Source organism: Mus caroli, unplaced genomic scaffold (assembly GCF_978045245.1).
Source record: "Mus caroli unplaced genomic scaffold, Mus_caroli_1 scaffold_17, whole genome shotgun sequence".
Classification (NCBI taxonomy): domain Eukaryota; kingdom Metazoa; phylum Chordata; class Mammalia; order Rodentia; family Muridae; genus Mus; species Mus caroli.
In genome coordinates, this window is record NW_028227272.1 from 8270260 (window position 1) to 8294110 (window position 23851).

Consider the following 23851-nt stretch of genomic DNA (forward strand, 5'->3'; position numbering starts at 1 on the left):
ACTCTTTAACATTAGTAAAGATGGGTGCCAGCCATGTGGCTGCTTACAACATCATTATGAGGTCATCAGTCAAGATGGAGGCTACTTAAAAACATCTGTTGCTACTTAAAACCATGCTTTTATAGTAGCTTTATTTTTTTTTAAGTGAGAGTTGAATCCAAGTTACATACACAAAAACACTCCGTTGAATCTAAGGTACATATACAGTATATTCTAGACAAGAGTTGAAACACACACACACACACACCTGCTGTTGTGTCATTTGGAACAGGCACAGACTCAGCCTACCCCTCCTCCCCAATAACTGCCACATAACAGAGGGTCACAGGCTGGGGTCACACAACTTTAAATTACTCTTTATCTTTTGTTGGCCTGCTTCTTGGAAGACAGCATAAAATTTATCTTCTTGGATTCTCAGTTATTATTTTTCCCCTTTTCCCCACATGACTATGAATTTGACTCTATCACAAGAGAACTAGCTTCAGTGGGAGCAGTCCTGAGGTAGCTTGTGTCTCATTCTCTTTTTGTGTAATTGAATATTTTATCATGTTTTGAACAGAAATATAATGATCCCTAGTCACCCACCTCTTCTAGTTCTCTAAGTAACCAGAAATGAATGATACATATGAATGTACACAGACAGACCTTAGGCTCTCTGACACGTGTACCTGCTCTACATTTTTCTCTCCAAATGTGATTCGAGCATACTGGGTTGGCTTGGGAACAAGCTGCCTTGTTTGTAAACCCAGTTTTTAAAACAATTTCTGTATATTTGCTTGGTTGTATGTTTGTGCAGCACATGCTTGCATATGCGTTTGTGCAGAGGGTATTAGATTACTTGCCACTGGAGTTTATAGGCTGTGAGCTGCTATCTGGGTGCTGGGATTTGAACTGTAGATCTAGTTCTATTGTGACATGCCCACACCTATTTGTTAGTATCACTGATGGCTGCTTTCATGAGGCAGTTATATAGCTAGATAGTTCCAGCAGAGGCAGGAAGGGGGTGCCCTCTAAAATACACACTAAAATAGTTATCACCTGACCTTTGGAGAAATTGGAGGTCCCAGACCTGCCTTGTCTTTTCCAGGTAACACTGTCACTTAACAGAACTTTTCTGGGTCATCCTTTCTGTTTCAGAATATTGGAATCACCATGGGCGTGCTGTCTGCTCACAAATCATTCTCTGCATGTGTAGGCTGGCAGGTGGGGGCGGGGGTGAGCATAAAGACCTCAGTGCCTCCGACAGGGACAGACCGTAGCCCTGGAAGTCAGTGTCATCTAGATCTAGATTCCTCCAGCAGCATTCAAGCACATTCCCACCCCAGCAGCCAGCCTGCAGTCTCAGCAGCCAGCCTGCAGTCCGCTTCCTGGGCTTTAGCCCAGAGTAGACAGGAGACCTGTGATTCTGCTGTTAGAAAGGTCTGTGAGGCCTGCAGCTTTACTCTAACTTCCCTCACCTTTAGCAGACAGTTGAAACCAGCTATGGCTGGATCTGGGTGCTCAGGGTATTTACCAGCAGAGCCAGCACTGTGTGCATTCATTCTGTTTCCAGACCAGGGTGTTTCCTGTTTTGGCAGAGGAAGCAGGGTACACTAGAATGGAGGCCGAGGTGCTCAGGGCTTGCATCTTGGGTGTGGGCAGCAGGAGCAGGGCTGAGCTGAGCTGGAGAGGTAGGCAGGGCCAGAAGAAACCTCCAATCCAACCTCCACATTGCTTCTCCCCACTGTCACTCAGCCTTGGGTTTCCGAGCTCGTCAGACTCTGCCTTTAAAGGGAGAGTGACTTTTAGGCACCTAAAATATTTTTCTTTTCTTTTCTTTCTTTCTTTCTTTTTTTTTCCTCTCTTTTTTGAAATTTCTGACATTGTTTGAATTTAATGATTCATATTACGAATTATTCATGAAAATGATCTTTTAAGCTTCTTATAATAGCTGAAATTATCCTTCATTAGATACTGACAGTTCCTGTGATGGGTGTAATTATAAAAAATATTCTTAGGCTAGCTATATTCTGCAGTGTTAAAATTACGCAAATGAGCAAGGGACAGGAATAGAAGCTGAGTAGGATGGTCAGATTTCATGGGATAAGGGGGAGGGCACCGCAGGCTTTCTAAAAATGAATAAACATGTGCTTGGGTGTCCAGCGAGCATGCCTCCCGCATAGTCTGCCTTGCTGCTCAGCCGCACCTCCCTGGCACGGGAGCAGAGGCATACCAGTGACGGGCTTGTGTGCTACACTTGCCCACCCGTGAATCGTGGGTTGGAGAAGGTTCTTTTCTCTCCCCTTTTAGCTCTGTTCACTCAGCATTTTCTGCAAGGCACGCTGTAGTAATCTTAGGTACTAGAAGAGAGTAGCAGTTTGCTGCTAACAGATAGTATAGGGAAGGGAGAAATGGAACAGGAAGTAGGGCCCTGGGGCTGGGGCAGTCACCTGGGTGACAGAACCTCATCATGCTTATAGCACAGGACAGCCAGGGCACGGGTTCCCAGCTCATGGAGACCACCTGGTTTTGGAGGTTTGAGCTCGGTACTTTCTCTAAGGTTCTATATATCTGGCTGTCCTTGAACTTATGACCCTCTTGTCTCCGTCTCCTGGTTATTCGGATTATAGACATGCCTACTCTGCCTGTCTTAGATTCTCATTTTTGGTTTTCAGTGCTGGAGGCAGACATCAGGACCACATGGCACTCCCCAGCTGTAGACAAGCACTCACCACTGGCCACATCCCCAACCATCTTCACTTATTATGAGACGTTTCACAAAGTTGTCTAGGTTGTTCAAAGACTTGCTCTATAGCGCAGGCTGTTTTTGAACTTGAAATTATTCCTCATCTTCCTAAGTAGCTTGGATGACAAGTCTGTACCACCATGCCTGGGCTTCTCTCGGTATCATGGAGGATGAGTAGAAGGAGGCTTACTCAATTTATTGTATCCATGTCTTCACACCCCATGCTGTGCTTCTCAAAGCCCCTGAGAGGCGAGCTGGTTACTGCAGTTGCCACTACTGGCCCTGCACTCGCATGCACATGCACTAGCTATGTAGTTGGCTCTCCCATCTTCCCATTTTTGACCTAGTCTACTTAAGAAAACTTTAGGTAGAGAGGGTAATGAGAAACGGTGGAGTGTGGCCACATTTATGTGTGCCAGCAGCCAGGCATAGCTCCAAATGTGCTCTGGTGTAATCTCTGTGTTTGTCCTGCATTGCTAGGTGTGATGAGGATCTTCACTCAGCCAAGGAGGAGTCAGAGCTTAGCTAAACTCTCACACACAGATTAGGAGATGAGACAATGGTGTCAGCTTCTCAGGGCTGGTGATGGATGCTTTGGGGAAGGGCTTTGTTTACCCTTCAAAAGGTGCTCAAACCTTCCTTCCTTCCTTCATTGTTTGTTGGCTCACTCATTCTTCCCTCCCCTCCTTCCTTCCAACCAACCATGTCTTATGTATCCCAAGTTGACCTTAGACTTCCTTTTTAGTAGAGAATGACCTGGAATTCTTGTCTGCATCTCCTAAATATTGAGGTCACGAGCATGCAGCACTGCACCTGTTTTAGGCAGTGCTGAGAATCAGTTAGGAATTCATGTATTCTAGGCAAGCACCTGCCAGCTGAGCTGCATCTGAAGCCGCTGTTTGTGTTATTTGGACTCTATTCTGTGTGTCTTTTAGATGCTGGACAGGTAGGTGAATTCTGCACTTCTTTATGACGTTGCTGAGCTGGGGGTAGAGCACAGTTCTGACCTCTGTAGTCTCCTTCTAAAGGGTGCACAGCCCTTACATCTTATCATCTCCAGATGATAGTGTCACCATGTGCTCTCTGTTTATACTGCAAAGCCAAAGGCAAGAAACTGGCAAACATTTTTTCTCAAAGTTTCAGGTACATGTAGTTCAGGTTTTCTACTGTTTCTGCTTCCTCTTTCTCCTGTTTCTCACCCTCAACTTCTTCCTCCTCTTCCTTGTCCCCTTAATATGTACAAACTTTCAGTAAACCCAAGGCTGGGTTTGTGTGTTTGGTACATGGTATGTCAACCCATGTTAGAGATATTGTTAATATTAAGCTATTGCTTTTAGATAATAAATCCATGATGGTGAGCTGTCTCAGTCAGCAAAGTGCTGATTTTATGGGCATAAGTACCTGACTCAGTTCCTAAATCCATGTAGAGAAAACTAGGCATGGCGATGTGTGCCTGCAATGCCAGCACTGAGACAGGCAGGCTCCTGAAGCTTGCTAGCCAGTTCCAGGCCAATGAGAGGCTCCGTTTAAAGAAACACATTGGACAGCACCTAAGGAAGGACCCTTGAAATTGTCCTTTGACCTCCACATGCATGCATACACATGTGCACATACTTGCACACTACACATGTATGTATCTGTACACACATGAAGGAAGGTTTAAAACCTGGACTGTCCTTGCAGGTTGAGTTTTGGTATGAGTTGATCAGTTCCTCACTTGGAAGTCCTTCTGGGCTTGCTTACCCCACATCACCCTCTTGTTGGTGTGCTGCAAACACCCTGCTCCTCTGAAACCTTCCCAGATGACACAGACACCAGTGTCAGGGTGGCTGAATTAGCCAGCTTCCTCCACTGACACGGCACCTAAGACAATCAGCTTGCAGCAGGTAAGAGCCCTTTGCTTCTGAGTTCAGAGGTTTTAGTTAATGGTCAGTTGGCATTTGTATATTGCACCTCAGGTGAGGTAGAATGTCAGAGTGTGGAGCCTGTGGTGGAAGACCCCACCTACCTCACAGCAGGAGGAAGAATGAGGAAATAACAAGGTCTCAATCACATCTTGAGGGTGGCCCTCTATGACCTGACTTCTTCCTACTATGCCTTACCTCCTGATAGGACGGTTATCTGGGCTTCAGTGCCTTTCGCCCGAAGGCCGCTTGCTTTCTTGTTTTCTCTATGCTTTTTTCCACAGTTTGCAGAAAGACCATGTGACATTGTAATGACTGGACTATGTGTGCTAAACTGACCCTCAGTTGGGTGTCCCCTCCTAGCTCCCCATGCTTCGGGAGAGGAGTGGGCTGCCTGTATCTGATTGGTAGAGTGCTGTCTTCTTGGCTGGCCTCTAGTTTCAGCTGTCTCAACTGAGGGATTGATTACATCTATTTGGCCTGTGGCCCTGTCTTTGAGAGGCTGTTTTGATTGATGATTGATTTGGAAGAGCCCCACAGCCCAGTCACTGGTGTCTTCCTTAGGCAGGTGGTCCTGGGCTGTGCAAGGAAGCTAGCAAAACTTGAGTCCGGGGTAAGCCAGTATCAGTGGCCCTCCGTGATTTCTGCTTGAGTTCCTGCTTTGACTTACCTCAGTGATGGACTATGACCTGGAGTCTAAGTTGCTTTTGGTCATAGTGTTTATCACAGTAATAGAAAGCAAACTAGAACACAGCTGTAGATATTTTCCTCCTCACTCTGAAAGCAAACCATCATGTTGGTTTCTCTGGTGAGCAGTGGTTTGCTCCGTGTGGCAAGGTCTGGGTGATGAAGTCTGGGGTGAGATCCAGTGGAGCCTTCTTGACTGTTGTATTATCACTCTCCTTTTGGCTCACTCCTCACCTGTGTTTCAGCCCTCCGAGACTGGGATCCACACTACAGCCTTCTGTTGTGCTCTACATTTGTTTCCAGGAGAGGAAATGGAGTCTCCTAGAAGCCTATCGGCTTGTTAAGGCTCTGACTGGACCTTGCCTGGATCTGTGCACTTGAGAGGTTTTAGCTCTCGATCAGGAAAGCAGCTTCTTCCTCCCTCCAGCGTGCCCGTCCTGCAGCTTTAAGAGCAGGTCCTTGGTGCTTCCCAGCACGTTACCAAGCTACGCAAGGAGTACAAGAGTGGGCATTGACACCACTCTTGTGGAATTTACATGGATGGGGCAAGCGGTACATCTCCCTGTCTCCCTCCTTTTTTTCCTCTTGTCTTCCTCTTTGCTTCTCTCCCCATGGGCCAGCCACCCATTCTGATGCCAGATGGTCTGCAACCCAGTGCTTGCGCTGGAGGGTCACAGATGGTTAGGGAGGTGCACAGCAGGATGCAATCTTTGTGATTCAAGCAGATATTGGTGAATTCAAGGCAGCCCAGTCCACATAGCAAGCTGCAGGCCAGCTAGAGCTAAGTAATAAGGTCTGTCCAAAACTACCTCCTTCACAGCACTGTGGACACTGAGCTTGGTTCTGAGTGAGTTAGAGTCTACAATAGCATCCAGATCAGCCCAGGAAGTTTGTGCATTGCAGAGAAATGTGAAAAGTTGAGGTCTTTCCTGAGTTATCCGGAAGATTTGAGGTGTCGATGTAAGAATTTTGTTTTGTTTCTGAACTTACCAAATCTTCTTTCTCTGTGGAAAAAAATGCATCCTTTAAGTCAGGCATGGTGGTGTATACTTTTAATTCTAGCTGTCTCAAGGCAGAGGCAGGAGGATTTCTGTGAGTTCAAGGCTAGCTTCATAGTCAGCTTCAGGTCAGCCAGAGCCATCTGAAGACAAAACTAACTGCAGCACATTGCAGGAGCCAAGCCTGATTTGCTGTACCACCCTTGATGTAGTTAACTTAGTGGTAACAATCCACAGATGGATGGAACAGTCAGACTCTGGCTTTGCCCCCAAGATTTGCCAGCCTCTACTGTGCCTCCTCATTGGATATTCTACAGGACTGCACCTGAAGACTCAAGAGCTCCCCTACTTACCACTGATTTCTCTGCAGTCCCTGCTGCTCTGAGAGCTCAATCCTAGTGACCATCGATCCCTCCACTTAGCATTTTCTGAAGAAAAGTCTTGTTGAGCATTGAGGACACCTCAGAGTGCCATGTGTGCTTGAGGTTAATGTGCAGCCACAGAATGCTGCAGAATAGACTGAGTTCAACATGCCTGGGAGTTTGGTTTGCTGTAACCAGAGGCCGGGAGGTGAGGTGTGTGCTCATGAGTCACTGCAATAGGAATGTGTGCTCAGGAGTTTGTAATGGCTGCCTGAAAAGGAGTATGTGCTATTAAGGTAAACTCTTTAAAATTTGATACATTTTGCAATTTTTCCTTCAAAAAGGAGAGAGAGAGGAACATAAGAGCTGTGTGAGTGACAGGCATTAGGTCTTGGGGCCTACTGGGTCTGCTTTGAGTCAATTGGAAAGACTAAAGACAGTGTCACTCTAGACAAACATTGGCTTCTTAGTAGCAGGGGACCAGCTTCTCATGGCCTGAACATCAGACAGCCTCGTAGAAGCAGATTTATTGATTGATACGCAAAAGTTGTTCTTTCTTTTTTGGGTGTGGGGGGTAAAACAAGTTTCTTATACTAAAGTCCCTAACCTAATATATATGTTTGTGAAGAAAAACATCACACCCCTACAACTTAAGTCCTTAGAGTGTATGTTTGCAGTACTCAATAATGCAAGATATTCTAGGTCTGCCAGGATCTTCTGTGGCCAAAGTCATGCCTAGGCTTTTGTAAAGCTCCTAGAAAAACATCTCTATAGATAACACAACACAAGCTTGGTTTTCTACAGTGATTTCCTTAAGGTTAGCTACTTGTAGAAGATAACTATTTCATTCAAATGTTTACCCTAGATGCAATTAGTCTGCTAGATTTCCTTCTACACATGGAGCCACAGAGTGGTGTTTCCTTTAGAAAGAGGCTTAGAAGCTGGGCATTCGCCTGGGATCTCAGCACTTGGCAGGCTAGGCAGGAAGACTGCAAGTGTGAGGCTTGCCAGAGTTCATACTGAGACACTGTAACGAGAAGCGGGTGGCTGGAATTGGTCCATGGAAATGGAATGTGCAGAATGAGCCTCTGGCTTGGGTAGTTTTATTTTACATTGAGGACACCTGCTAGTGGATTGTGTCTGCACATAGCAGAGCCTGGCTGTGATCCTCACTTCAGACCTGAGCTCAGCATGTCTGAGAAGGCAACCTAGACATCCTTAGATCTACTGGGATATGGGGCCCAGGACTATAGGGTCCACTGCTTTGTGGCTTTGTTCGAGCCTATGTCCTTCTCATAACTGCCTGTCTGGGACCCATTGGGTGGTGTCTTAGTCAGGGTTTCTATTCCTGCACAAACATCATGACCAAGAAGCAAGTTGGGGAGGAAAGGGTTTATTCGGCTTACACTTCCATACTGCTGTTCATCACCAAAGGAAGTCAGGACTGGAACTCAAGCAGGTCAGGGAGCAGGAGCTGATACAGAGGCCATGGAGGGATGTTCTTTACTGGCTTGCTTTCCCTGGCTTGCTCAGCCTGCTCTCTTATAGAACCACGACTACCAGCCCAGAGATGATCCCACTCACAAGGGGCCTGAAACCCTTGATCACTAATTGAGAAAATGCCTTAGAGCTGGATCTCATGGAGGCATTTCCTCAACTGAAGCTCCTTTCTCTGTGATAACTCCAGCTGTGTCAAGTTGACACAAAACTAGCCAGTGCAGGTGGATACTATTCTCTTTTCTTCCTTGTATTTTTCCTGGATTCCATCCTGTAAAGTACATTCCTCCCCCTCCAGGACATTTCCTCATTTTTGGTACTTGCTTTATGCTTGGCAGCAGTGAACCAGCCCTGCATGGGCGAGTGTGCCACTTGCTGCATTGCTTCTGCTCTAGGGCAATGCTTTTTGTGGCTAGCCATCTGGTAATTCAGTCAACAAGGATTGAGGCCAGGGGAGTTACCATGTAGTGGGTGGGAGAAAGAGAAAGGGCATGCCCACAGAGAAAGGAGAAGGAGGGTGTAGGGGGAAGTAGAGGAGGGGGAAGCTGGGCTGGAAAGTTCACGATTGGGGCAGGGTATGCCCGGTAGGGACTGAGGGATGCAGGGAGAACAGGAGGCCAGATCTGCATTAATATGTAAACTATGTACATCCATCTCTTGTCTGGGTCCAAAACCAAACAAAGTACTTGAGGTGTAAGAGGCACTGAGGTTTCTGTCAGCAGAGAAAGGCGAGATGCAGATGCTTCTTTTTCCTCCTATACCCATGCAGACATTACTAATCAATCAGGATACCTTTCCCAGAATCCCTATTTAAGCTTGTGATTATTTCTTAGCACAGTGTTCTAGGTGATTGCTTTCAATTGCTGAGAATAGTAGATTCTCAACCTTTTAGCAAAGATCTAGTGTAGTGCTTGAGATCTGGCTCAGTCGTTCTAGTTCTACCGTTGGCATTTTGGTCTCTCTGATTCTAATACTGTAACTCCAGATATCCGCTCTTTGCAGCAGTGTTTCTCATGCCAATATGGCCATGTTGCTTCTCTACTTAAAGCTCTTTAGTGACCTCCTGTTGCTTTCTAAATAAAATCCAGACTCATTACCAGGACTTATAAGACTGTGCCTGACTTGGCTCCTGCTCATATTATGAGCCCTGTCTTATGTCTCTTTTCTGTCCTTGCTTTCCTGTCTGTTTGCTTGTGTTACCTCATTATCCTTCTGGGAGCATCCCATATTTTTCCCACCCTTGGCCTGGACAAACCTAAACCTTGTCTCTCCATCACTCTTGAGAGAGAGCTAGGAGCATAGAAAATTGATCTGGAGTTGGAGAAATAAGTTAGCTAGAAAAATGTTTGTGTCATAATGATATGGGAATCCTGAGTGTCTATGGGAGCAAAGGAACCTTTCAGTTCTTTAGTGCTTAGCTTGAGAGGCCAGGATCCCGGAAAGCCAATGGGCATCAAAGTCAACCAGGGTTTGAGGCTTTGGTTTCATGCCAGAAATAGGGTACATAACGGAGGAAAAGAAGGCAGTGCTCTTGTAGAGTGGGAGGGACCCAGTCTGTACCATCGAGTTTCTCTGCTTTGGAGCTAATAAGTCTTAGTGGATGGAGGCTGAACAGTTTAGCCTACTGTTCATTCCAGGGTTGAAGTTCTCGGGGTTTCTGCAGCACAACTTCCAGGAAAGACATAAGGAAAACCAGCTTCTGTCCATGGTGAAACCAGAGACATTTCTGGCATCGCTGGCCTCTGGTAAAGATGAGTCCTGGACATTTTTGAAGGGCATTTACAGCTTTAAGCCAAGGAAGAGGCTGGTCATCTTTCTTTACTCTAAGCTGCCAATTTCTGCCCCCTGTTCTCATCCCTAATCTGCAGTTATTTAATTTATTCTTTGACTGGTTTTCAGGCTCCTAGTCTCTGAGCTCCATGGTGGCAGGATTCTCATTTATGTAACTGGTGTCCACACGCAAAGTACCCAAGCTGTGCCTTGCACACAGTGTGTACAGCATGTGTGGTTTGGTTGTATGCTTATCATTTAGTGTAGTGAAGAGGCCTGCTTTGGACCTGAGAGCACATTGCCTGTGCCCATGTTACACAAGCAAGTGCATGTATCCACAGGAAAGCCAAGAAGAGTTCTGTGTCCCAGGGTCAGTGGAGAGTCGTGAAATCCAGAGCACATCTGCCAGTGCACAGATGTGCTACATCAAATGTATCACATGGCCCTGAGATAAATATTCTTCAGGCCACTTAAAAACTCCAGAAATTCCCTTTGAGAAATGATGTCCTTTCAGACCGTTCTATGACCCTTCATGGATTACAGTATGTTCTGTGTTCTTAGTGGCCTTTTGCCATGGGAACTTAGCAACCTGTGAATTGAGGAGTGGAACACATACCATTCCCAAAGGATAAGATTTGTGGTCAGATTCAGAGGGGTGTCCTGTGCTGGTCAGGAGGTCCTCTCTGTAGCTCTGTCTTCACTAGAGGTATGACTGATATCTCAGGTAGCCCCAAGCCTACTTTGTAGCGGGCTTGTTGACTCCATGGGGCAGCTCAGGCAAGTGCTTAACTTTTTTCTAGGACAATGTCCAACCAACTTTATCTAAAAGGGACACATAGCTGGTGTTTTTTACTTAGTTGGCCAGACAGCTCTCTGTCACAGTTTCTAAACTCTGTTATCAACAAAAACTAGAATCAGCCCAGATTTTGCCCAAAGGCTGTAGTTTATATACTCCTGTCAAAGGTTTTTAAGTTAAAATGAAAACAAAAAAGATGTAAGCATGAGATTGCTTCCATTCACTGTCCATCTTTCTAATGTGTATTGCAAAAGATGGCCTTTTAAACTTTCCAGAAGCTGCTGTAAAACCTGACAAACAATGTTAGTTTTAGCTTCCTGTTTAGGCAAAGTCAAATGGTGATTTATCACTTCCAAAAAATAACTTTTATTTGTCAAGTAAGTGCAGCAGTTTTTTTAATTAATAAATCCCACCAGCAGGTTCCCTACCTGCCCCAATGCTTTTTGTTCCCTAAGAAAAGATGCAATCCTTATATTGTAATACACTTTAGACAGCTCAATAGCTGGGACACTGCCTAACCTCCACTTGGTTAATCCCACGTTATTACAAATTCTATATCCTATCTTGGCTGCCCTGGACCCAGCTGGGCCGTGCTGTCCAGGCTCCTCCTTCACGTGGCAGCCATGCCTCTCTGTCTTGCATTCTTCTCAGGTGTGGTGTTTCCTCTCCTCCACACTCTCCAAGCATGGCTGATTTCCCTTCTCCTTCCTTCTCGGTCCAGTCCCAAGCCTGGGAACCCTAAAGCCCCACCTTTGTCTACCCTGCCCAGCTATTGGTTGTTGACATTTTTATTACCAATCAGAACCAATGGGGGGTGGCGGGGGGGGGCACAGATTCCCAGAAGCTAAGTGTAGACATTCTCCTATAAACAGTTTGGGGGGGGGGCATAATTAGCATTAGAATACAAGCAGCTACAAGTTAGTGTGTTCTCTCTGTTAAAGCCTCTTCCTGGTCCCCAGAGGGCAAGGACAGGAGCCCTGCTTCCCACAGCAGCAGGACCATAAAGCCCAGATCATTCTTTTTGTGCCAGCCTGCTTGGCACATGGCTTCTTGCCCTCTCAAGGTGCTAGAGAGGTTCATTCATCAACAGCAGAAGTTCCAGTTTACACTGGGACAGATCAAATCAAGCTGCAGAGTTTAAAGAGCTTTATTTAAAGAGGCCATTGGATCCCCTGGAACTGGAATTAGCTTTGAGTTGCCTTTGGATGCAAGGACCTGTGCAAGAACATTAAGTTCTCTTAACTACCAAGTCATCGTTCCAGCCTTAAAGTAGACAGTTTTACCTGGTTTGTAGATTAATGTACAAATGATAGGCCTTGAGTATGTAAATAACCTTTCTTAGCATAAAGTCCCTTCTGTTCTCGACTCTGAAGCCAGAGCTACATGGCCAAAGCTGCAGAGTTCTGATGCTTATTAGAGCTGGAACATGGCCTCCTTATTCTAGTGGGAGCATGGTAGCACCCAGGCAGGCAGGACACTGAAGGAGCTGAGAGTTCTACTTCTTGTTCCCAAGGCAAACAGGAGAAGACTGACTTCCAGTCAGCTAGGCGAAGAGCCTCAAAGCCCACACCCACAGTGACACACTTCCTCCAACAAAGCCACACCTACTCCAACAAGGCCACAGCTCCAAATAGTGCCACACCCTGGGCCAAGCATATTCAAACCACCACAAACTGGATCCCTGTTTTCTCCAGTTCCTTCACCGAAATTTTTTTCAAAATAGATTAAAGACCTAAGTGTAATATCCCAAAGTGAGACTGTCAGAGCAGGACATGGGTATGGACAGAGTTAACACTGCAAGGATATATAAAACGTGATCCCCTTTTAAAAGCACAGTACACAGGCAAAAGCTGGCAGGGAAATTACATCACTGAAATAGATTCTGGACAGCAGCAGAAGCAGCCATGGGAAGAGAGAGCAGAAATGATGGGAGAGAGTAAGTGGAAGCTCTGCTTCTGACTGGACCTTAACATCCAGAAATGTATGGAAGCTCAGGAGGTCAGCAGCCAAATAAATAACCCTGGCAAGACGCAGGCAATAGATGACTAGGTATTTCTCAAAGGAAGCTGTAAGTCAGGCATGGTGGCCCATGCCAGCAAACCTAGCACTTGGGAAGCAGGCGCTGACGGCTCGCAAGTTGAAGACTAGATTGGGCCTGGGCTAGAGACTGTCCCCAAACAACAGGCAAGCATGCTATGTCTACCAGGTGTATGAAAACAATATTAGCTCGGTGACATTCATCATCAAATGGAAATAAAAACCACATTGAACTAGTTTGTGTGTGTGTGTGTGTGTGTGTGTGCATTCAAGTGCGCAAGTTCTGGTGAGGATTTACAGGAGAGATCACTGGGGATGTAAATCTATCTGTATGGAAATCATTATGAAAATTCCACATAAATGAAAAGTGGAATTATACAGTGATTTACAGTCCTACTCCTGATTTGTAGGAAAAATAAAATCTACATTGAGGGTAGAATAATACTCCTGATTTGTAGGAAAAATAAAATCTACATTGAGGCAGGTGTCAGATCAGGAATCAAACCATGCAATGAGATGAGACTAAAACCCAGTGCAGATTGACTTCATCAACCTGGGTCAGACTCTGGGGAGTCTAATGCCAGGCGGCTGGCTCATTGTCAGCAGATGTAAAACACAATACAATTTAGGAAAAGGTTTCTAGGCAACAGTCAGTCCAATTGCAGGTTCATAATAAAGCTTAAGATGTGACTGAATAGAAACTCCTTTACAAAGTACATGTGACCACTAGGTTGTGTTCTGTAGCTGAAAGGTCTAGAATCTAGTGTGGTCTCTGACCAATAGCATAGAGGTCAGCAGGCCATAAAGTACATTTGGCATCTCCCCTAAGGATAGATAATGGCCGGGGGTGGTGGGGGCGGAGAGTCTGGGATAAATTTGGATGACCTCTGTCTCTATAGCAAAAGATGGGTGAGGTCTGCCTCTAAAGATAGCAAAAAGGTAATTAACAAAGTCTACTCCCAGGCTTCTGGACTGGAAAACAGGCACTTTATCTCCTCCACTGAGAAGCCCCTTTGTGTTTAACATTCCTGGTTTCCCTAGTGATCTGTGGGTGCAACAGCCTTTGGACCTCAACATTGAATGTTGAAGAGACATCTGCTATCCCATGCAGCACTGGTCACACAATAGCTAAGAAATAGTAACAACCCATGTGTCCATCCATTGATGGACAGATAAGTAAAATGGACGTATTCACAGTGGATTGCCATTCAGCCATTAAACAAAAAGAAATTCTGTCATACATGACAGCACAGACAGAACAAGAGGACATTACGGTAAGTGAAATATGTCAGTCATGGATAATATGAGTGTTGTGTGATGTTGTGCATGTGGCACCTATTGTTTGATCTCAGAGAAGTCAAGAACAAGGATAAGGCTACCAGGGCTGAGGGGGCGAGGAGAGGTTGAAGAGGCTGAATATAGACCCCAGTGATGGGCTGTGCATCCAAACCCTGGAGGAAATGATCCAAAATGTTGTGATTATAAAGAAATTATACACACACACACACACACACACACACACACACGTATATATTTAACATCAAGAAGCATACCCATATTGAAACATCATATCCCATTCGTTAACATATATAATTTTTATCATGCTTGTTAAACATAAAGGAAAGAGAAAAAAATGAGTAAAAGACCAAAAAGAAAGGGAAACTCCTTTCCCTCTTAAGTCAGAATGTAAATTGGCCGTGGCACATAGTGGTTAGATAGGATGTTGAATTCAGTGTCACTAGTGCCAAAGCAGCTCCCTAGAGCAGACTGAGGGCTCAGTGCCTCCTCCAGGCAGTCAAAGCTGCGGACACCTCTGAAACTTATATGTTTATATGTCTGTCACGAAGCCTTTTCTGTTGCTGTGTGGCCATGTGATAATTAAAAGTAGAGTGATATTCAAGAACTATCAAGAGTTTTCTTAACCATTTTTCTTTCTTTTTGTTTGTCCTTTTTTTTTTTTTTTGGTGGGGGATGGGAGTGGGGGGACGGGGGGGTGGTCGTGACAGGGTTTCTCTGTGTAGCCCTGGCTGTCCTGGAACTCACTCTGCAGACCAGGCTGGCCTCGAACTCACAGAGGTCTGCCTGCCTCTGCTGGGATTAAAGGCGTGCCCCACCACTGCATATGGATTCCTTTTGCTGCACTCTTACTATTATTTTTGGCTGACAAACACTGCAGGAAATATCCCTGCATTGAAAGCCCCTGCAGTGCACCTAGTGATTGGAATGTGGTCCTACTCAGGAGGGACAGATGAAGGCTGTAGCTTTCCTTACTTCCCTTAGGGGTTCCCATCTTGCTCTCCAGAAAGCTGTGTCTATGAAGTGCCACCAACAAGCAGGGCTGCAGACTGCTCCCACCAAACAAGCCTATAGTCTGTGTTTGCCTGTAAATGGCAGCAGGGAAAAACTAGCTTTTTATGTTTCTATTTCTTGACATGCTGTGGTTCTTCTTGTTGTGAATGGAGTTTTGTTTTAGTGAATACTTCGTTCTTTTTTTATATGTGTTTTTCTTATTTCTCCTCCATCTATCAGGCATCCTTATCTCCTTCTATCTATGAGTGAGGACACAGTGAAACCCTGGAATTAGACCGATCCATGGCAGTTTAAACTGCCTGGGACTGGGTCGTGTGGCAGAGAGAACCACAAAAAAGAAGAGCCTTGACACTTTTGAGGGAGCATGTGGCAGTGGGAGGGACCCTGTAAACTGGAATAGCTGGTGAGTTAGGAGTATGGGGGAGGGGACTCAGGGTCAGAACAGCCTGGGACTTTGATCTGTTTATGTGTGGTTTCCAGAGACTGACCTCAGGTCGTCAGGCTTAGTGGACAGATGTCAGCCCCAGTCTAGGCACCTTAACAATCCACATTTTGAGAATGAAGCCTGTTTATCTTTGAAACTACCTTAAAAGGGCTTAAGGTCCAGTGGAAATCCCCTTGATGTTTTTCCATGGCATAATTACTTCAGTAGTGGATATAGTTAAAAGCTTGAATCCCAGGCTTAGATTTTCTTTGGAAAACAAAAGAACAGCTTTGTTTTTAAATCTCCCAGTGAGCTTCACAGTGGGTAGTCAAAACTTCAGGAAGTCTGGCCTCCGAAGAGAGTCTAATTCTCTACACAGCTACAGAGACTCCATGGGGATCAGCGTGGAGTTGATCATGGTGAATTAAAACTCAAGGTGCTATGAGGCTGGTATGGAACCTGTTCTGGTGGCGGCTCACAGTGGTTCCTCTGTTGAGGAACTGCCTGCGTTAGTCTGGCCTGCGCACAGTTTTACAATTGCTGCTTAGTGTGGGTGGTCCCCTCCCTGGGCTGGTGGGGCCAGGGAGCAGCACTCCTCTGTGATCTCTGCTCGACTTCCCTCAGTGATGGACTGTGCTGGGGATGTAGAAGCTGAACAAACTCTTTTCTCCCCAAGGTGCTTTTTGCTCCTGGGTATTGTATCACAGTATGGAAACCAAAGTAAGAAGAAGGATTTGGAGCTTCGGCGTCTTCTGCCTCATTGCGGTTTATACAGTCGGCTCATAGCTGCAACCTACTTTTCCAATTATGGGTTTTTTGTTTTTCTATTTTAATACAATTTTGTTAAGTTTGAGAATTTCATACAATGTATTTTGAGCACACTCCCAGTTCCCCCACCAACTCTCCTGTCACCTTACCTGTTCTAACTCTGTGTCCTTCTTTTCTCTATGAAAATAACCTGTAATATCTAATTTGTACTGTTCTTAACTCCAGAGTGTGAGTGACCCAGTGAAGTGTGGTCCACCAGCCATGACTCACACCCATAAAGAAAGCTGATTCTCCCTAATCTAAAAGCCAATAATTGTCAATAACTTGTTAGCAAGAAGAAGCAGCTTGTGAGCCCCTCCCTTTCTAGGTGGGATGCTAACTGGATTGATCTTGTGCTGATTTTATGCATGCAGGCACAGGTGCTGAGGTCCAGCCTTCCCTAACCTCTGCCCCCCTCTTCTATGATGTCTGCTGATCCTTGGGGAGGGTGGTGTGGACATCCCATTTATGCCTCAGTTCTCCACCATCTTGTTCTCTGTGCTTGTTGCATAGTTGTGTCCATTGCACAAAGACATTTCTCCAGTGAAGACTGGGAGCGGCACTGATCTATGGAGAGAGGTACAGTTTGACAACTGTGTCCATTTAGCAAAATAGTAACAGTTGGCTCACTCCTGGGGCTGGTGTGGGTTTCTATTTTTAGAGTAGGCCTTAACTAAACTCACAACCCAGTTGGTTACTTACTGCTGAAGATACTACACATTTTGGTCACAGAACTTTAAAAAAATTTATTTCTTTTTCTGTGACCAAAAAAAAAAAAAAAGAAAAGAAAAGAAAAAATCAGTGCTCAGGAAGTGTAACCTAAAGCCTGACTGCAGTTTCAGAGACTTAGTCCATATTATCATGGTGGGGAGCATGATGTCACAGACAAACATGATGCTAGAGAAGTAACTGCGAGCTTTACGTCCAGCGAGAAGAGCGGCTTGGTGGGGGCTTTTTGAGACCTCAAAGCCTACCCTTCCTCCAACAACCCCACATCTCCTAATCCTTTAAAATAGTACCACTCCCTGTATTCAAATCTAGGAGCCTATGGAGGCCATTCTTTTTTATTATTATTAATGTTTTTATTAGATATTTTCTTCACTTACATTTCAAACGCTACCCCGAAAGTCCCCTACACCCTCCCCCTGCTCTGCTCCCCAACCTACCCACTTCTGCTTCCTAGCCCTGGCATTTCCTTGTACTGGGGGCATATGATGTTCACAAGACCAAGGGCCTCTCCTCCCATTGATGGCGACTAGGCCATCCCCTGCTACATATGCAACTAGAGACACAGTTCTCGGGGTACTGGTTAGTTCATATTGTTGTTCCTCCTGTAGGGTTGCAGACCCTTGGGTACTTTCTCTAGCTCCTTCATTGGGGGCCCTGTTTTCCTTCCAATAGATGACTGTGAGCATCCATTTTTGTATTTGCCAGGCACTACTGGCATAGCCTCACAAGAGACAGCTATATCAGCATCCTGTCAGCAAAATCCTGCTGGCATATGCAATAGTGTCTGGGTTTGGTGGTTGTTTATGGGATGGATCTCTGGATGGGCAGTCTCTGGATGGTCCTTCCTTCTGTCTCAGCTCCGAACTTTGTCCCTGTCATTCCTTCCATGGGTATTTTGTTCCCCATTCTAAGAAGGAACGAAGTATCACCACTTTGGTCTTCCTTCTTCTTGAGTTTCATGTGTTTTGCAAATTGTATCTTGGGTATTTTAAGTTTCTGGGCTATTATCCACTTATCAGTGAGTACATATCATGAGTATTCTTTTGTGATTGGGTTACCTCACTCAGGATGATATATAGAGGCCATTCTTACTAGACTACCACTAGTAGTGAGGGGCTCCTTGGGGACTTTGGGGTACCCCCTCCAACCTGAAGAGGAGCACATAAGATGCATGGTAACAAAAACAAATATTCTTCCCTTGCAAGTTAGACAGGGAGAAATCCCTCTGCTGGGTGTGGGTCTCCTCATCTGCAGTCCTGGTGGGAGCCATGAATAGCCTTGTCTGGGAAGTGCTTCACCCACCTTGCCCCCTTGAGCCTCAAGTCAGGCAGTGGTGGGGAGGGGTGGGCCGTACTTCTATATATCCAGTTCTGCACACTGGGTGGAAATGCTCTTTGAACTTTAGAAAACCAACTTTACTGGGATACAGTTCTTATATGGTATCATTCAACTGGATGAAGAACAAGATCTGATGGCCTAATACGTTCACTGTACCACATGTCTGTTGTTACAGTCCACTGTGGATCATGTCACCATTCCACTTCCTGTCTCCGTTATTACACCTGTTCTGAATATTTCTGGTAGTTGGGATTAAACAATACATGGCTTTCTGTGATTGCATGATTTCATTGTGCATCCACATTATAACATGTGCCAGGAGGTCAGCTTTCTATAACTGAATCCATTGTGTTATGGACCACATCTTGCTTATTCTTTTTTTATTATTATTGGATATTTTCTTTATTTACATTTCAGTGGTTTTTCCCTTTCCAGATCTCCCCTTCAGAAACCCCCATCCCATCCTCCTTCCCCTGCCTCTATGAGGGTGCTCACCCACCCACCTACCCACTCCCTTCTTCCTGCCCTGGCATTCCCCTAAACTGGGGCATCAAACACTCTCAGGCCCAAGGGCTGCTCCTCCCACTGAAGTACAACAAGGCCATCCTCATATGTGGCCAGAGCCATAGGTCCCTCCATGTGTACTCTTTGGTTGGTGGTCCAGTCCCTGGGAGCTCCGGGGGAATCTGGCCTGTTGACGCTGTTGCTCCCTCCATGAGCTGCAAACCTCCTTAGCTCCTTCAGTCTCTTCTCCAACTCCTCCATCAGGGACCCTGTGCTCAGTCCAATGGTTGGCTGTGAGCATTTATATTTGTCAGGCTCTGGCAGAGCCTCTCAGGCGACAGCCATATCAGGCACTTTTTCTCCCTCTCTCCCTCTCTCTCTCTGTCCCTCTGTCCCTCTGTCCCTCTCCTCCTCTCCCTCTCCTTCCCTTCCCCTCTATCTCTCCCTCTGTCTGTGTATGTGTACATGTTTGTATCTATGTGAATGCATCTGTATATTGAGGTCAGAGGTCATCTTAGGTGTCACTACTCAATAGCTTGTATCTTGTTCTTTTGTGTGTAGATTGGTCTCACTGGGGCCGCAGACTTGTGGATTAGGTTAGACTAGTTGATCAATCACCCCCAGAAATTCTGTCTTCACCTTCCCAGCTCTGGAATTCCAAGCATGGGTTCCACAGGATCCTGCGAGTGTACAGCTATTTGTGAAGTTGCTTTTTGCCAGTTCTAAAATCAGAATGGGTTGTTACTTAGAGATAGAAGCCCCTTGGCTCCAGCCTAAATATTCTGGGTTCTATGTGAGTTTCTATGTTGGTCCTCCCTGGACCATCTCTCCAGCCAGGACAGAAATCACAGAGGGAGGTGCAGGAAACCGACTCCTGCTCATTTCTTCCCTTCCCCTGACTTTCTCCCTGTCTAGCTTTCGAGGGAAGAATATCTGTTTTAGTTACCATGCATTGTGTCAGATAGACACAATGTCGAATTCCTCCCCACTGATGTGCCCCAGAATTGGCAGAAGTCCTTAGAGACCAATGGCACTGTACACCCTGCAGTGTTCACTGTTTCCTGTGTAGGGTGGTCCCAGACCCACAGTGTTTAATCCAAAGTCTGGCCAGGGAGCATGACCCAGTTTCCATTTGAAGGTTTGTGGCTTTGGTGCCATGTTGAGAGCAGTGTGGGCAGACTGTATCTCACTCTGACTGGAACACAGGGGCCATGCTATGGAACTCACCATCTCTGCCTCCATTTCCTTGTTCCCTCCTTTATGGGTAGACTTCCCCTGCAGAGCCCTGGGATTCTCTACAGGGTCCCAGCTCTCAGGTTTCCATCCCAAGGCTCCACACACAAGGGAGGAGTGGGAACCTCTGGGTGGAGAGACTGGCATGCCACACTTGTGTTATTGAAAGGAAATTAATCAGTGTTCAAAGCAGAAAACTTAAACAGAATAAAAGGCAGTGGCAGCATGGGTTATGGATTTGATTCATGTGTACCTGTGTGCGTTTGGAGAATAGATGCTGACTTATAATCACAGTTCTTTCAGCAGTGTGCAAACCTTAGGGAACCAAACAGTAACCGGCGAGGATGCAGAAATAAATAACAATTTAGGGTTATTGGAAAAGTACAATGTTCTGTTCCTGTGGGAATTGTTCCTGCCTGGAAGGGCAGAATATATATGATTTAAACCCCCATCTCTCACTTTCTTCTTAATATATGCTGCCTCTGCTTACACAGATGACTCAGAACTGCTTTTCATATTTATTTCCCAGTACTGTGGGTTTTGATTTTATATCTCTGGCTTCCCCACTTCACTCCAACACAAACCTCATTAAATGGATACCTCTCCACTGTGCTTCCCCATTTAACACAACTGCTTGCTTGGTCCAAACAACTTACAGTCAGTTGCTGTCTTAGGGGATACTGTAAACGTTTGCTTGAGCACTGGTGCGTGGGTGGTGGGAAAGTTGGCATGTCCTCAAGGCTCATTGCTCCTGGCCTTGGATGTAGGTCCTTTTTTTGTTGTTGTTGTGAAGTTGCTGCAAATATGGATGTTTCCAATTCTTCTGGCTATCTAGACACTCTTAAAATTTACATTACCTGAAAAACCTTCAGAACCTCAATTGTGAAGAAAGCAAGCAAGGGACACGAAGCCCAGAGTTCCACCCTCTTACATAACATGTCTCAGAAGCCTTGGTGATGGATGCTTTTGAGGCATCCAGTTTGTAAGCCACCACAGCGAGTGTGACAATGGCATATGTGTGGGTCCATTGGGAGTGTGAATTGGCTGATGGTAACACGGATGTGGCCCTGGTAGCTTAGACAGCATGACTTATTCTCCATAGAGGGGCAAACTCATATGCCGCCCAGAGCTGCTGGGCGGTTCCGGTGCTTTACCTGTGTTCCTGCCTTATCTTCTGTGCCACTGTGGCTAAGACCCTCACCAGGGTATCTGTGTTCTGGTGCACACATAGGAGAGAGCAGAGAGGAAAGGAGCTCGATCTGCATTGGCAGTGTACTGAGGCTCAGAAAGTTCCCGCACATGCCCTCTGCCCCAGTTGCATACGTTTGTGTCTGAACCCCCAGACGCCAGCCAGCAGGGGCGAATTAAACCCTGCCACTGTTGATGTTCACCAAGTCTATTTCTACTGACACAGAGTTGTAAAACTTATTTGCTGATCTAAAGAAATGTCTCTGTTAGGAAATTTCCAAAGGTTGGACTGAGATACAAAGAAACAAACCACCAGAAATTGCAGCCTCCAGAGCACAGGCGCCCTAGGACTGCTCCTGGTCTTTGTTCTTTGAGCACACTGTGCCTACCTAAGGGAATGAAACCATCCTGGCCTGCCATTTGATTCTCGCATTTCAGTGGAAATTCTATCATGAACATTTTTGTCACTGAACACTTTCTTAACACCATCCACACAATGTCTCATGCTTCCCAGGTAGTGGCCGTTCTACCTATGATTGGATTCTTAATGCGGGAACACTGGCTCTCAAGCTGTACTTTTGGAAGGGTTCTTGATTAGTTCTCTGGGGACAGTTCCTGAAGAGCTAGAGTAGGCAGTTCAGGGCTCTTCACAAAGAAAATGAAAATGCTTTCCAGAAAGCAGCATCTACACAACAGCCATGCTATGCGGGGCGTGCTTGCTTCACCTCCGCAAGCATTGTGTGCGTCTGTCCCTTCAGTCCTTTTTTTTTTTTTTTAAATATATTTTCTTTATTTACATTTCAAATGTTATTTCCTTTTCCTGGTTTTCCCTCTGAAAATCCCCTATCCCATTCCCCCTCCACCTGCTCACCAACCCACCCACTCCCACTTCCCTATCCTGGCATTCCCCTACACTGGAGCATTGAGCCTTCTCTGGACCAAGGGTCTCTCTGCCCATTGTTGTCCAACAAGGCCATCCTCTGCAGCTGGAGCCATGGGTCCCTCCATGTGTACTCTTTGGTTAGTGGTTTAGTTCCTGGGAGCTCTGGGGGAGTCTGGTTGGTTGATATTGTTGTTCCTCCTATGGGGCTGCAAGCTCCTTCAGCTCCTTCGGTCCTTTCTCTATCTTCCTCCTCCATTGGGGCACTGGGGACCTTGTGCTTGTCCAAAGGTTGGCTGAGAGCATCCACCTCTGTATTTGTCAGGCTCTGGCAGAGCCTCTCAGGAGACAGCTGTATCAGGCTCCTGTCAGCCAACATTTGTTGGCATCCACAATAGTGTCTGGGTTTGGTGACTATATATGGGATAGATCCCCAGGTGGGGCAGTCTCTGGATGGTCTTTCCTTCAGTCTCTGCTCCACACTTTGTCTCTGTATCTCCTCCCAAGGGTGTTTTGTTCCCCCTTCTAAAAAGGACCAAAGTATCCATACTTTGGTCTTCTTTCTTGAGCTTCCTTTAGTCTGTAAATTGTATCTTGGGTATTCTGAGATTTTGGGTTTGTATTCACTTATCAGTGAGTGTATACTATGAGTGTTCTTTTGTGATTGGGTTACCTCATACAGGATGATATTTTCTAGTTCCATCCATTTGCCTAAGAATTTCATGAAGTCATTGTTTTTTAATAGCTGAGTAGTACTCCATTGTGTAAATGTACCATATTTTCTGTATCCATTCCTCTGTTGAGGGACATCTGGGTTTCCAGCTTCTGGCTATTATAAATAAGGCTGCTATGAACATGGTGGAGCATGCGTCCTTATTACATGTTGGAGCATTTTCTCAGTATATGCCCAGGAAGTGGTATAGCTGGGTCTTCAGGTAGTACTATGTCCAATTTTCTGAGGAACCGCCAGACTGATTTCCACAGTGGTTGTACAAGCTTGCAATCCCACCAGCAATGGAGGAGTGTTCCTCTTTCTCCACATCCTCGACAGCATCTGCTGTCACCTGAGTTTTTGATCTTAGCCATTTTGATTGGTATGGGGTGGAATCTCAGGGTTGTTTTGATTTGCATTTCCTGATGACTAAGGATGTTGAACATTTCTTTAGGTGCTTCTCAGCCATCTGGTATTTCTCAGTAGAGAATTCTTTGTTTAGCTCTGTACCCCATTTTAAAATAGGGTTATTTGATTCTCTGGAGTGTAACTTCTTGATTTCTTTGTATATATTGGATATTAGCCCTCTATCAGATGTAGGGTTGGTAAAGATCTTTTCCCAATTTGTTGGTTGCCATTTTGTCCTATTGACAGTGTCCTTTGCCTTACAGAAGATTTGCAATTTTATGAGGTCCCATTTATCAATTCTTGATCTTAGAGCATAAGCCATTGGTGTTCTGTTAGGAAAATTTCCCCTGTGCCTATATACTTGAGGCTCTTACCCACTTTCTTTTCTATTAGATTCAGTGTATCTGGTTTTATGTGGAGGTCCTTGATCCACTTGACTTGAGCTTTGTACAAGGAGATAAGAATGGATCAATTCGATAGGATCAGAGGTGAGGAGGACACACATCTGTCCCAACACCGGCAGTAACTGGGACCATCAGGAC

General features: G+C 45.6%; 1 protein-coding gene across 3 annotated transcripts in view; it reads left to right on the forward strand.

Moving 5' to 3' along the window:
* Positions 1 to 23851, forward strand: part of Snx29 (sorting nexin 29) — a 431651-nt gene that overhangs the window by 196378 nt on the left and 211422 nt on the right. The window lies entirely within an intron of this gene.